We start from the raw sequence: 11,887 nt of genomic DNA, 5'->3' as shown, positions 1-11,887 counted from the left end.
TGTGACCTTAAGCAGTAAAAATTTTGACAGACTATTTAAAGTTTTAAAATATCCCTTTATATCAACCTTGATTTGAGCAAAACATGCTTCTGTCATATAGTTGTGATATGACGAAGAGCTACTTTTCTACTGAAAATTATGATTTTCAGACAGCATTTATCTTTTGTCCTCTCGTACTCTATTCCTATTCTGTTCTTCAGAACAGTAGCATGTTGAACAGTCTGCTAATTTGTTCAATAGGTATCTTTGTTTTTTGCATAATGTTGCTAATGTGGAGTTGTTTGATGGAAAGGTTCATAGTGGTTTATTGTAATATGGCTTAAGAGTAGTAAATGAGGTCTTTTTGCTTGCAACTTTCTTTAGTAGGGTTTTTGCTTTATTTAATTGATAGATATGATAACATGACCTAGTGAATTCCAGGGACTGGGTTATTACAGCTGTGATTTTAAAGAAACAAAAATCAAAACCTCAAGAAATCCTGTACCCGAGGCTAAAGTAATATGCAGACAACATGAACTCAAGAAACCTTTGCGTAATAAATAAAACGACAAGACAGTGAATTGTCACAAATGTGTTTCCCTTGGTTCTGCTTAGTAGGACTGACTAATATTAGTCATTAGTGAACAGGAAGAACTTTCCCCATGCGTGGCTTAAGCTGTTGAATATGTTGACTCATATGTTTAGAATGCATCATGCCGTGACTTATCCATGTTATATATAGATGTATATTTGGGATTCCTCATGCAAGACTAGGCATCAATGAATGTCTTGTGACTGAAGGCTGTAGCTATGAAAGGGAATATCCCAATCATTATAGAACCACACAGAATCATAGAATGAACTATCAATCTATTGTCTGTAGGACCTGGACTTCACCTGTGAATGACAATAACATAAAAATTTGGGTATAAACAACAAAGCTATTTTTGTAACTTTGGGGTTTTTTATACATCTAAAGAGCCCTTTTCACACTAATGTTCTCAAAACCATTCCTTTCCTTCCACTGCCTCCTTGCTCCAGGATGGCTGAGTTCCAGCTCATATAGTGAGTAGACTGCAGTGTTCCTTTTGTATTCTAGCGAGATTAACTACTAGCAGTGTACACAAGATTCCAGGATCATCATCTTCCTGCATATGAAAAGCATTTGTGAGACTTTTTGAAGTTAGTGGTTTGGATTTTGAACTTCAGAAAGACCTTGTGTGGTAATATGGGTATTAAGAATGGTTGACCTGCTCTGCAGCCAGGTATGTCTACAGACCTTCTGCTTTATACTGTAACAGATTCTGTGTTCAGTTCCCTGCTTGGAAGTACCTTGCATTCTGGCTTCCAGCACACAGCTTGGTTATTGGTAGCTTCTTCCTCCACTAACTGTACCAACCTTCTTTGGCTTGACATCATGACAGATGGCTGTAATAACATCTGAGGTGAGCGGTGCTTTCAAATGGCAATTCTTGCCTTTGCATGTCTCGTTTTAGTCTGTTGATTAGTTGTCTATTAGATTTACTGAAAAAATTCTGAAGGAATTGACAAATGCCAAAATTCTTGAAGGGTTTTTACTATACAGAAAAGCCTTTTTTTAAACCACATAGGAAATTAGCCTTTTTGAACCAGGGAGGGGATGGATAAAGCCACTCATTCTTTTGTCTGTGACCTGTAGAAACTGAGGATGTGATAAATAGGTCAAGCTCTTTTCAGTATCCAACTCCTCCTTTTTTCTTGCCCAATAAAAGAGTAAAATAGCGGTTTCCCAGAAGTGAAATGTTCTTTAATCTTTGTGTGAACGACATTATGACTTCATTGTTTTGTTTCCAAAAAAAAAAAAAATCCATAAGCAACTCATTAAAGAAGGTAATTAGAAGAACAGTGCCTTAGCACACTCACTGAAGAACTTGCAGTCTTTCCCTGCTTGTGGTTCATCGCGGTCAGAGGAATCTGGCACGCAGATGGTGTGGCACAGAGCTTTGTCAGACAGATAGCGAGAAGGCCAAGGGAGTCTAGGAAGAATGACAAAGCAGGATAAGCAGACCAAACATTTTAAAGATGTCTCACACGTCTCACCATATGAGAGTGTGTCAAATGTTCTCTCATGTGCCTTTACAAAAATTTTGGTGGAATGGATTATTTGGTGAGACTTTAGGGGAAAATTTTACTCTAAAAAAAGGATTCTGGAACTTCAATCCTAACTCTGTTTTTTCATTCTTTTTCTCTTCTATGAGCTTGATTTTTGTGTTTCAGTTTAATTCTTGTGCTAAGGGCTTTGACTAAAGGTGATGTGAGTACTATTCTTGCGAAAGAGTCTAGTCTTTTGAAAAGTAATGAAAGTTGTATTTGCTGTGGTGGCAACAGGCCTGGGTTGTGTTTAGTTAAAGTGTTTCTCATTTTGCAATGTGAGGGAAAAGTTTTCATTTTGCCAGGATTGTTACTAAAACCACATTGAGAGTGAGGATATATGTTGCCTACTATCTGAGGGGGCTTAAAAAACTGATAAAAATGTTGGACTCGCAGGAAACCGCTGTGGTCTTTTTTTTTTTTATAGGCTCATGAATATTGTGAAATTGATGTTTGAAATGCATTAAACAGGAAGAAGGAAGATTTAGGTATCTGAGGAAAGCAGAAAGACATGTTTTTGCTGTACTGAATTTTGTATTTAGAAGAAATGACAAGGCATGTTTCCCTTTAACCTTCCATCAGTCTGATGACCTAAATGCATATTTAAGAGAAGATTTTAACTTGATCAAGAGAGTTTGTCTCTCCAAATTCCATGGTAGCAAATGTCTAAAAATTGTCTGGAGAAAATTTTGCTGTCTTCTCATTTTGGAAAGCAAACCCAACTATTTGGCATATGCTTGATACATATTTGGGCAATACTAAATGTATTGCTGGTGCAGTGTGACAGCAGCCAAAAATGCAGTTTGTTATTTCTTACAGAGTCATGTTATACTGGAAAATCAGTCAGTTAATGCAATAAACTGTTTTCTAGTTGAATGTTCTTCATACTTTCTGTTGCATTGCATCCTGTAGATGGGAGAAGTCCAAGGTCACCTTCAATTCTGGCCACAAGACTGTTTTTCCATGATACCCTCAACTTCCTCCCCTTTCCCACCCAGCCCCAATGACCTTCCAGCTTCTGGTATGCTAAGATTAATCTTTTTCACATCTACTAGTCATTTTCACATCTACTAGTCTAGTATTGCTTTATTGTATTCCTAGAATTTCCCTTGTATTGTCTCCATGCTCTACAGCAATGACTAAAATATAGATCTAGCAATTATTTAAAATACATATTTTTATAAGAAACCTCCGTAAGTGACTTAAAATAGGGGAAGAAAAACATTTAATTCCACTCCTTTCCATTACTTTTGGGTTTCCTGTAACTTTTGATTTTCCTTCAGAAAACATTAAATGATACATTAGCAAAAGTGTTTCAGAACTGGATTCCTCTGAATGTTGTCACATCATACAGATCATATGAAGAGTAAATACCACTGTAAATCTGTGGAAGGAGCTCTCCTCTTCTACATTAGAAGGGGCTTTACTTAATTATTTATTGATTTGATTTTATATACTTGCAGTATTGTCACAAAGCACAGCTGAAGTAAAAATTGTCACAATTGGCATGATCTTTAATAAACATTTAGTTATCTCAGGCAGCAAAGAACAAGCCTACTGCATCGCTTTTAAGTCTTTCTGTTTTCCTGTTTTCCTGCTTTCTTTCTCCCTTTTTGGGTAAATATGAGATTGTCCTGATTGCATTGAAGAGCTGACTCTTTTGACAAAACTCTATTAGTTTGGCAGATTATTTAAAGGGTGCTTCTTTCAGTAATGAAATTGCATTCATACCTTGAAAGGAGTTAAATGTCTTAGAATAAGTGTCTTCCAAATTTGATAATCTTACTAACCCATAAAAACAAGCACTTTGTCAAAATTTTTAATATGGATTAATACAAATTTTGAGTAGTATTTGTGCAGAAGGTACCTGGAGTCTTGTGGGTAGGCAGAGTACTTCTGCTGTCAAATAAATCAATTGCAGTCTAAGAACATCTATTTTAAATAGCTTAAACAATTGTCCTTGTGACTCAAGACAGCCAGATAGAGAATATAAGCTGTCATTATTTCATTGCCTTTAGTGATTGTCTGCCAGATTATGCACAATGTTCTTCAGCTATATCTGTCTATACTGTCATTCACTATCTAGACAAGTAAGGACATTTCTTGTAAATTTTCCTACAAAAGAAGAGATGAAAGGAAACATGTCATTGTAGATAATAATTTATGTTGGATTTAATCAGTTGTCAGAGCACTTATCAAATAAATAATCTATGGCTTCTGTTTACTAAGTACTTAGTATGCAGTAAATTTTTGGAGTAGCCAAGTGCTACAAAAATCTTCCTCAAATAATCAATCTAAGAGGAACTCCAGCACTCTCAAGTAAGAACAGCAGCCAGCTCTGGTGGATATAGAGCCAAATATGTCAGTAGTTGTTTGGCTTTCCTTGATGTTACAGATGTAAGATTGCTGTCCAACAATCCATATCAGGTAGATTGCTATTTTTTTCCCTATTTTACATATTGTACACAGCACAGCAGTTGACTTACTCACTCCAGGCTATATTTTAAAAACCTATGCTAATTTTCAGTTTGAGTGGTCCCATTGTGACTGTGTTTGCAGGATCAAATGTTCAACTACTGTGAGGTGGATATGATTTTGACAAACCCTACAGAAACTTCAGAACTGAATACTATGTAACTAATTTTCCAAAAATAGATAGCTTCAGTACTGCTTGACTGGAGCCTTAGCTGGTGTTTCTCCTTCATTTCAGATGGTAACTTTGCTTTTATAGTCAAGGTCACATTATGCCTCTGACATTAAATGGAAATGATTACAGTAATGGAGTTGAGAAGCCTTCCTCCCTTGTCTGTTCCTTGCAAAATTAACAACCATAATGGACACATAGCACCTAGCTGCTTAATCTGTTTTGTAGCATCTGGCCAGTTGCTCTGTTTTGTGGAACTTCAGGAAAGCAAAAAGCCGTCACAGGTAATCTGAAAAAAAGAAGAAGATTTCGTTGTTAATATTAGAGGGTTTTTTATATTTCCTTTCTCAAAGCTGTCCAATTAATCCTCCTATCAAATCATTATCTTTAAACTTGTGGTTTCTTGTTTGCATCCCAGTCTGCAAAAGGAATGTAATCTGTTTATGTCCTCCTTATTTTTAGAGATGTGAACCTCAACCAGCAACTACTTTTTTATTTTTTCCTTTTTATTTTCTTCCCTTTTTTTAGCAGTGAGATTTGACCTGAAATGCAAGTAAACTTTATGCTTATTTCATATCAAGGCCTCTACAAACCAAAACTGCTTTGTGTGTGGGTGGATGGGAGGAAATGAACTGAAGGAAGTTGCAGTCCGGTGTGGGAGTTAGACAACTTGTCTAGAGGACCATTTACCCTTTCTCCTGTTTTCTTCAGAGAATTTTGAATGCTCCATCTAAAGCTGAAGCTTTGGCCATTCTCTCTTTTTGCTACCATTTGCTACTAATTTGTTTCTGAGGGCAAATAGCTTGCTAATTAATTTATTTATTCCGAAGAGATCTGGGAAGGGAGATTCTGATGTGAAGGGAAGCTAATGGGAGATTAAAAAGTCTCCTGTGCTGCTTGTCTAATGTATTTAACTTATCCTACATTAGTATCTGAAATCAGCTGATGTCATAGGTCTAAGGGGAAATTTGACTCAGTTTCAAATTTTTGCAGCCTGAGTTCCATCCATGTACTCAACAGCATTTTGATAGGCAAAGCCTCAAAAAAGAATGGAGACTGTTTTGGTTTTTTCATGGAAAGAAGTTTCAGTCTGTTGGAGGATTTAGAGGGACTGTTTGAATCCAGACTGAGTAGCAATATAAGAGGTAGGTACTATGTAGATTTAGAAAGAGTCCTTATATAAAAGCAGGGGGGCAGTAGATATTACAGAAATATGATAGTAATATAAAATATTTGAATAATGTAAGAATACTAATTATTTTTAGATGTTTGTTTAAATTTAGAATTTGCTTCTCTAACATGGGTATCTGTGTTGTGTATAGAGGTTCAAGGCTTAATCACACACAGTATACTGAAAATGCATAATAATGTAGCTTGGTGTTGCAAGAATGTGTAGGAAATTTCAGGTTGGAGAGGGTCACAGGTTGTCTCTAGTCCAATGTCTTGCTCAAAGCAGAGTTGACTATGGGGTCAGTAACCAAGTAGCCCAAGAGCTTTATTTAAGCTTTCATCTTGAATATACCTGAGGCTGAAGAGGACACAAACTATCTGGGCAACCTGCTTCATCTGCCCAATTTTCCTCATGGTAAAGATGATCTTCCTTTTAGCCAGTTAGGACCTCTCTTACTTCAAATGATGCTTCTTGTCTTTTGTCCTTCCTTCATGTGTCACTATGAAGAGACAGGCTTTGTCTTCCTAATACCTGTCTCCCCCATCCAGGTACTGGCATGGTACTGTTAGGTCTCCCTCAAATCTGTCTCTTCCACAGGCTGAACAAGCCTCACTCCCTCACAGGCATTTCCTCACAGGACAAGTGCTCCAGCCCTTGGCCATCCTAGTGGCTCTGCTGCCAGTGTATATCTTTTCTGTATTGGAAGCTCAAAAGTTGTTACCATAAGGAGAACAGAAAATAAGACTACCCTTTATCAGTTCCTTGCTTACGTTTGAATTGTGCTTCTTACTTCTTCTTCTCTACTGATGCAGAATATAAATTGTTCCTTTTATGTTTTTTTTTAAGCTTTCTCTGTTTTAATGGCTGTTTAGGTTCTCTCTTCTTCAATGCTTGGTTTTGACTAAGAAATTGACTAACAGCAAAGCTTTTAAAATTTGTGATGCTCTGCATTCTTTTCCCCTCTATAGTGGATGTACTAAGAGGAGGGCTGGGCATGAGATCTGTAATTACCCAATACTTGGTTTACAGATGCCAATGTTCTGTAACAATGTCCATGACAATAAATAAACAGCTATACTCATTTCAGTGTTCTCCCATTCCCAGAAATAGTTTTAGGGTACTCCATAAAGTTTTTACTTCTTTCTCTCAATCTGTAGGATTCACACAACTGATCTGCCCTTTGCTTGTAACTTTTTAACAGTAAGGGCATCTTACTAATGTTGTGCATGTCTTGGATTCTTGAATGACCATCCTTAATGGGAAAACCTTCATGGGAACTGAGTCATGTCTCAACTTTGTTAGCCTGTGGATAAGCCTGTCCTGAGTCTTTTTATGTGGATCATGCATGGAATGGTGTATATTAAAGCCTAGCTGTGGAACTTGGATCAACTTTCTGATCCTACTTGGAGTAGGAGGGAGCCATTCAATCCTGGCTCTTCGAGTGCATTTGTGTTTAGGGAAGCCTGAAGTCAGCTTCCTTGGGATGTGTAACACTAAGGTTGTCTCCACCTCGCATTTCCCCACACCAACTTTTTTCTACCTTCCATCATGTTGCATCTACATCCAGGTCCATCTCCTGTTTTGCTGCATTTGCTAATCTTTATTTCATTTTGCCAAAGTAAACACTTCTGCACTAGATAGAATTGTGATACTTCAATGACAGAAAAACTGTTAAAATCTGGGCCAGCTGTGGTATCCCAGTTATTTGGAATCTGGTTGTATCTAGGAGTATCCCATTCCCAGAACAACTGCGTGTTCATAGCTGGAGTTCACAAGTTAGCAGTGCCACTTTCCTTGGAATTTTCATGATTTTGGCAGTGTTACATAATGTCACACGGAGCTTCCCAGAAGTCTGGGGAACACAGAGCATAAATTAGTCTCATAAAATGAGGAGCTTCGTCGGTACTTGTGGCTGACCTGCCTAACACTGGATGAATCCTTGTTCCTATAAATTATCCTTCATGCTGCAAGAGCTTTGTTTAGTGTGTGAGTTTGCTTAACTGCTGTTAGAAGGCTTAAATTTACTTTAGCAATAAACTTTTCTCCTTTGCTGAGAAAAGTTGAAGTGTCTAAAAATTAAGTGTTAAGAGCAAAAGAGTTATAGTATATTCAGATAAAAGTGTACATACAAAATCTTGCAGGCTCAGGTTTCATAAGAGGCTTGGCCTAGAAGAAATTGTTTTCTCAGACTAAATGTAAGCTAATAACTGAGTGTTTTGCTGCTGCTGTGACCTTGCTTGACTTGATCTAATACGCTATATTTTAGTTGGGGTTTTTTGTGATGTAAAAAAAGGGTATGCATATTTCAGTAATGCTGTCATTCAGAAACCTCATGCCTTTGTAAGCTATTCCCTATTTTTGGCTAAGGCTTGTGTGGAGGGTGGGTGACACACCAGAACTTGATGATCTACCCAGTACATTCTGTTCTTTGAACAAAAACTGCAAAACCCCTTTCATTGAGATTGGTTTGAACCATTTCAAGAAGCTATCAACATAGATTAAATAGTAGTATGGATATTCCCTTCTGAATGATCACTTGGTTAACACTACTGACACATGTTAAACTTTGAACTAATGGACTTTAAACAAACATTGCACAATGCAGAAGATATGGAAAGGCTTTTGACTTGGAATCCCCAGATGTTGAACACAGTTTTGTACATGAATACAATCTTTAAGATTCTGGAAGTGTTCCTTACAGTGTACTCCATTTACTTTTTTGGTGGTGGGGAGATGTTGACTGAGTTAAACGAGTTGCTGAAATGACCTGAATTCAGCCTGAAATGGTTACTCTGATAATCTCTGTCCACACTTTGAGCATCAGAGTCTACAATACTAAATACCAACATTTCCTCTGGCATTCTTGACAGCCTCCATGGGTAACATAGACTTTAGATTGCTTTCCCCTAGAGAAGGTCTTTTTTGACTTGCACTGGCACTGAAAAGGGCCTGGTCCAGTAGGATATTAGCAATAGCTTGTCATACTAATAGCTTGAGTGGTACCTTAAGGAGGCTTGCTTTTCTACTGCCTGCAAAATATGTTTTTCTGGGGAAAAAAAGGGGTTTCTACATACGTTTCTTATTTTTAACTGTATGTTAACAGCTTCTTTAGGAGGTTTAATAGTGCTTGTGACTTAATTGTGCTTCAACGTTACAGCATGAATGTCACCCTTTAGAGACAAATTGGAGAAGCAATTCTTGGCTGCTCTCCCGTATAAAACCAAAACCATTTCTGAGAAACTCTTGTTACTATCAGCTAGACTGTCTGGAGTGCTTTCACCCTCAGCTACTGAGGGCAAAATACAGGAAATTTGGTCCAGATACTGCAGAGGAAAAAAGGAGCACATGCCCAAGAAATGCAGCAAAGTTAAGTTTTCTGGAGGGCCTTATCCCTGTGTGCTGAAAAAATGAGACTCAAAGTTTTTTCATTGAACTAATGAACTAATAGCAGCAGTAGGTTCCCATGACTTGTGTAAAGCCCTCTGAGTCTTCAGTTCTCCTTTCTGAGGACTGTCGGCGATTGAATCACGGACACAGACCAGCAGGGAATTTGAATTGTTTATTCAAAGGAATGAGCTGGTTTTATACGCCTTTCTAAGGCACAGCATCTCCTTACATGGCGTGACCTATCCCGTGTTGCCACATCAGCAACACACTTTCTCAGTGTCCTTCTATGGGATGGTCACTCGCTGTTCGCCCGTTCGTCAGCTCCCCGCAGGCTCCTCTCCATAGGGGTCTGCGTGTGACACCTCCTCCCCCCAGGGTCTGCTGGAGACAAGCCTCCGTGTGCCACCACGTGCTCTTTTGTGCTGCCATGTGCCTCTGCAGGCAGGTTTTACAGCTCACAACCCAGTTCTACCTTAGAATTCCCCATAGAGGAGCTGTTGTTGATCATCTCAGTAAAAAGATAAAAACAGCACTAAGAAAGAGCTGAAAAAGGAAGACACTAATAGTATGAAGGAGATAAAAGTACAAATTAACACAGAGGTCTTGTGATACCTTGCAAAATATATACAGAGTATGCATTTATAAATTTAATTAAGACTTTCTTTTAAATTTCTGATACCAGCAATACTGTAGATGACTTTTAATGTGGATTTGACAAAACCCCTGAATTGTGGCTACAGAGTACATAGTGTCATACTGAGGGAAAAAAAAAAGATGTTTTCAGAGAGCTGTAAACAGAAGGCTAAAAAGAGCTGATTAAAGACATCTGGCTCGCTCTTGAGACAGAGTGAGCTAACACTAAGCATGGAACAGCCAAAGTAAGGAATAATTCATACCCACTTACTTGTGCCAGTCATAGAATGGGGTAAGGAGTAAGATATTTCACAAGGAGAGTGAAATATAAGAAAATGCCTTCCTTACATGTTTAGGTTTTCTAGGCCATAATCTTGCAAGTATGATTCTGCAAGGCTACTGATGTAGTAGAATTCACTCATAATTGTCATCTTACTTTGTAGTTATGGATAGACAAAATTGAGTCAATAGGGATTTAGGTTCTTCATGTGTCTAGGGAAGAACTTGAGAACAAATCTAGATGTAGGTCATATGAGATCTAAAGACTGTCTGAAAATATAAATTACAGTTCTTCAGTAAATATTGCAGAATATTGTGCTCATCTGCTTTTGAGTGGGCAATATATAACAGAAGTACTTTAAATATGATTCTCTTTTTTCCCCAAAAATCAGATGTATCTTGGCTCAATCAGACATACCGAGGCAGAATTAAATGTCTTCTGACATTGTATAAGGATTTTTCAGGAAATAATTTTCTCAAGGATACATTGTGCTTATTTTTTTTAACCCACAAATGGAAAGCTTTTGTCTTAGGAGAACAACCTTTTTATTTCCTTTGTGAATAAATGTTTTGGAAACATCCATGTCACCTTGGTATTCAACACTTTTTGTAAAAGTTCTACTCTGCACTTGAGAAAATGAACTAAATATCTTCCTAGTGTAAAGACTGGTGTTTGAATTAAGGAGTGGCTTGATGAACAGGACACTAGTTAACTGTCTTGTTAGCTTACTATTTATTCAGAATGCTGCATTGAGACTGGCATGGATTCTGTTAATGAAAGAAAGGCATCACAAAGCATGCTAAAATTAAGACTATCCTATAAACTTTCCATTCTAGATCCCAAAGTTGTGCATAAATCATGGTTCAAGAATGATAAATTGTTTCTGAAGAGCATGAATTTAGGCATTTGCCCATTTTTTTCTCGTTGTTTGCTGAAATTCTTAAACGTAATTTTCTTAATCCCCTGTGAATCCTTTTAGCAATGAAAAAAATCGTTGTGGAGTACATGTCTAATGTAATTCCCCAAACTCTGGCAGAAGTTGCGGCTACTCAGCTTAAGCTGAGGTGACCCAGCCTATGTTACCTTTCCAGTATGCTTTCTAAGCTCTTTGACCTGGCTCTCCACATATACAAACTGATGCAAGCTAAAATAACCTTGGTGAATAGGGGAGCATGGGAGAGGTTGATTTTCACCCAGAAAACCAATAGGTGCAGCAATCTGAATGCACCTACTCTTGCCAAGGAGGTGATTATTATGCAGAGCAGAGTTTAGCCAGACTGTTAGAACCAGCTGCAGCAAGTTGTAGGAGGATGGTCTGCGATCTTGTGGAAACCTGTTACCTAATGTTTCTGTGCCTTCTCTCATCTCAACATCAGTTACTGGACTGTCTTCCTGTTTCTTAGCTGAAGTTTACTTCTACTAGAATTCTTCTCTGAACAGCCTTTAGCTTTGGGAACTCCTGGGGCCCCTGGTATGACTCTCAGATTAGGAGAAGGGATAGTGCTTTGAGAAAGCCAAAGGTTCCAGTAAAAGGAGGTCTACCCCGTATGTTGAAACGGAGGCCATGGAACCACCAGGACATCCGGCAGAGAAGCTATTCAGACTCCAAAGTGATGAGTCAGATAGAGGAATACGTCAATATTGTCGATTACTGACAGCAGCG

At 38.0% G+C, this 11,887-nt stretch overlaps 1 long non-coding RNA gene across 1 annotated transcript in view; it reads left to right on the top strand.

Moving 5' to 3' along the window:
- The first annotated feature begins 5,620 nt into the window (after nucleotides 1-5,620).
- LOC125326862 overlaps nucleotides 5,621-11,887 on the top strand; it is a 71,388-nt gene continuing 65,121 nt past the window's right edge. Inside the window, exon 1 of the long non-coding RNA XR_007204042.1 lies at nucleotides 5,621-5,898. This is a non-coding gene — a long non-coding RNA (uncharacterized LOC125326862). The remainder of the gene's footprint in view (nucleotides 5,899-11,887) is intronic.

Source organism: Corvus hawaiiensis, chromosome 6, assembly GCF_020740725.1.
Source record: "Corvus hawaiiensis isolate bCorHaw1 chromosome 6, bCorHaw1.pri.cur, whole genome shotgun sequence".
Classification (NCBI taxonomy): domain Eukaryota; kingdom Metazoa; phylum Chordata; class Aves; order Passeriformes; family Corvidae; genus Corvus; species Corvus hawaiiensis.
The sequence above is the reverse complement of the archived record's forward strand: the minus strand, read 5'-3'. Positions and strand labels throughout refer to the sequence as shown.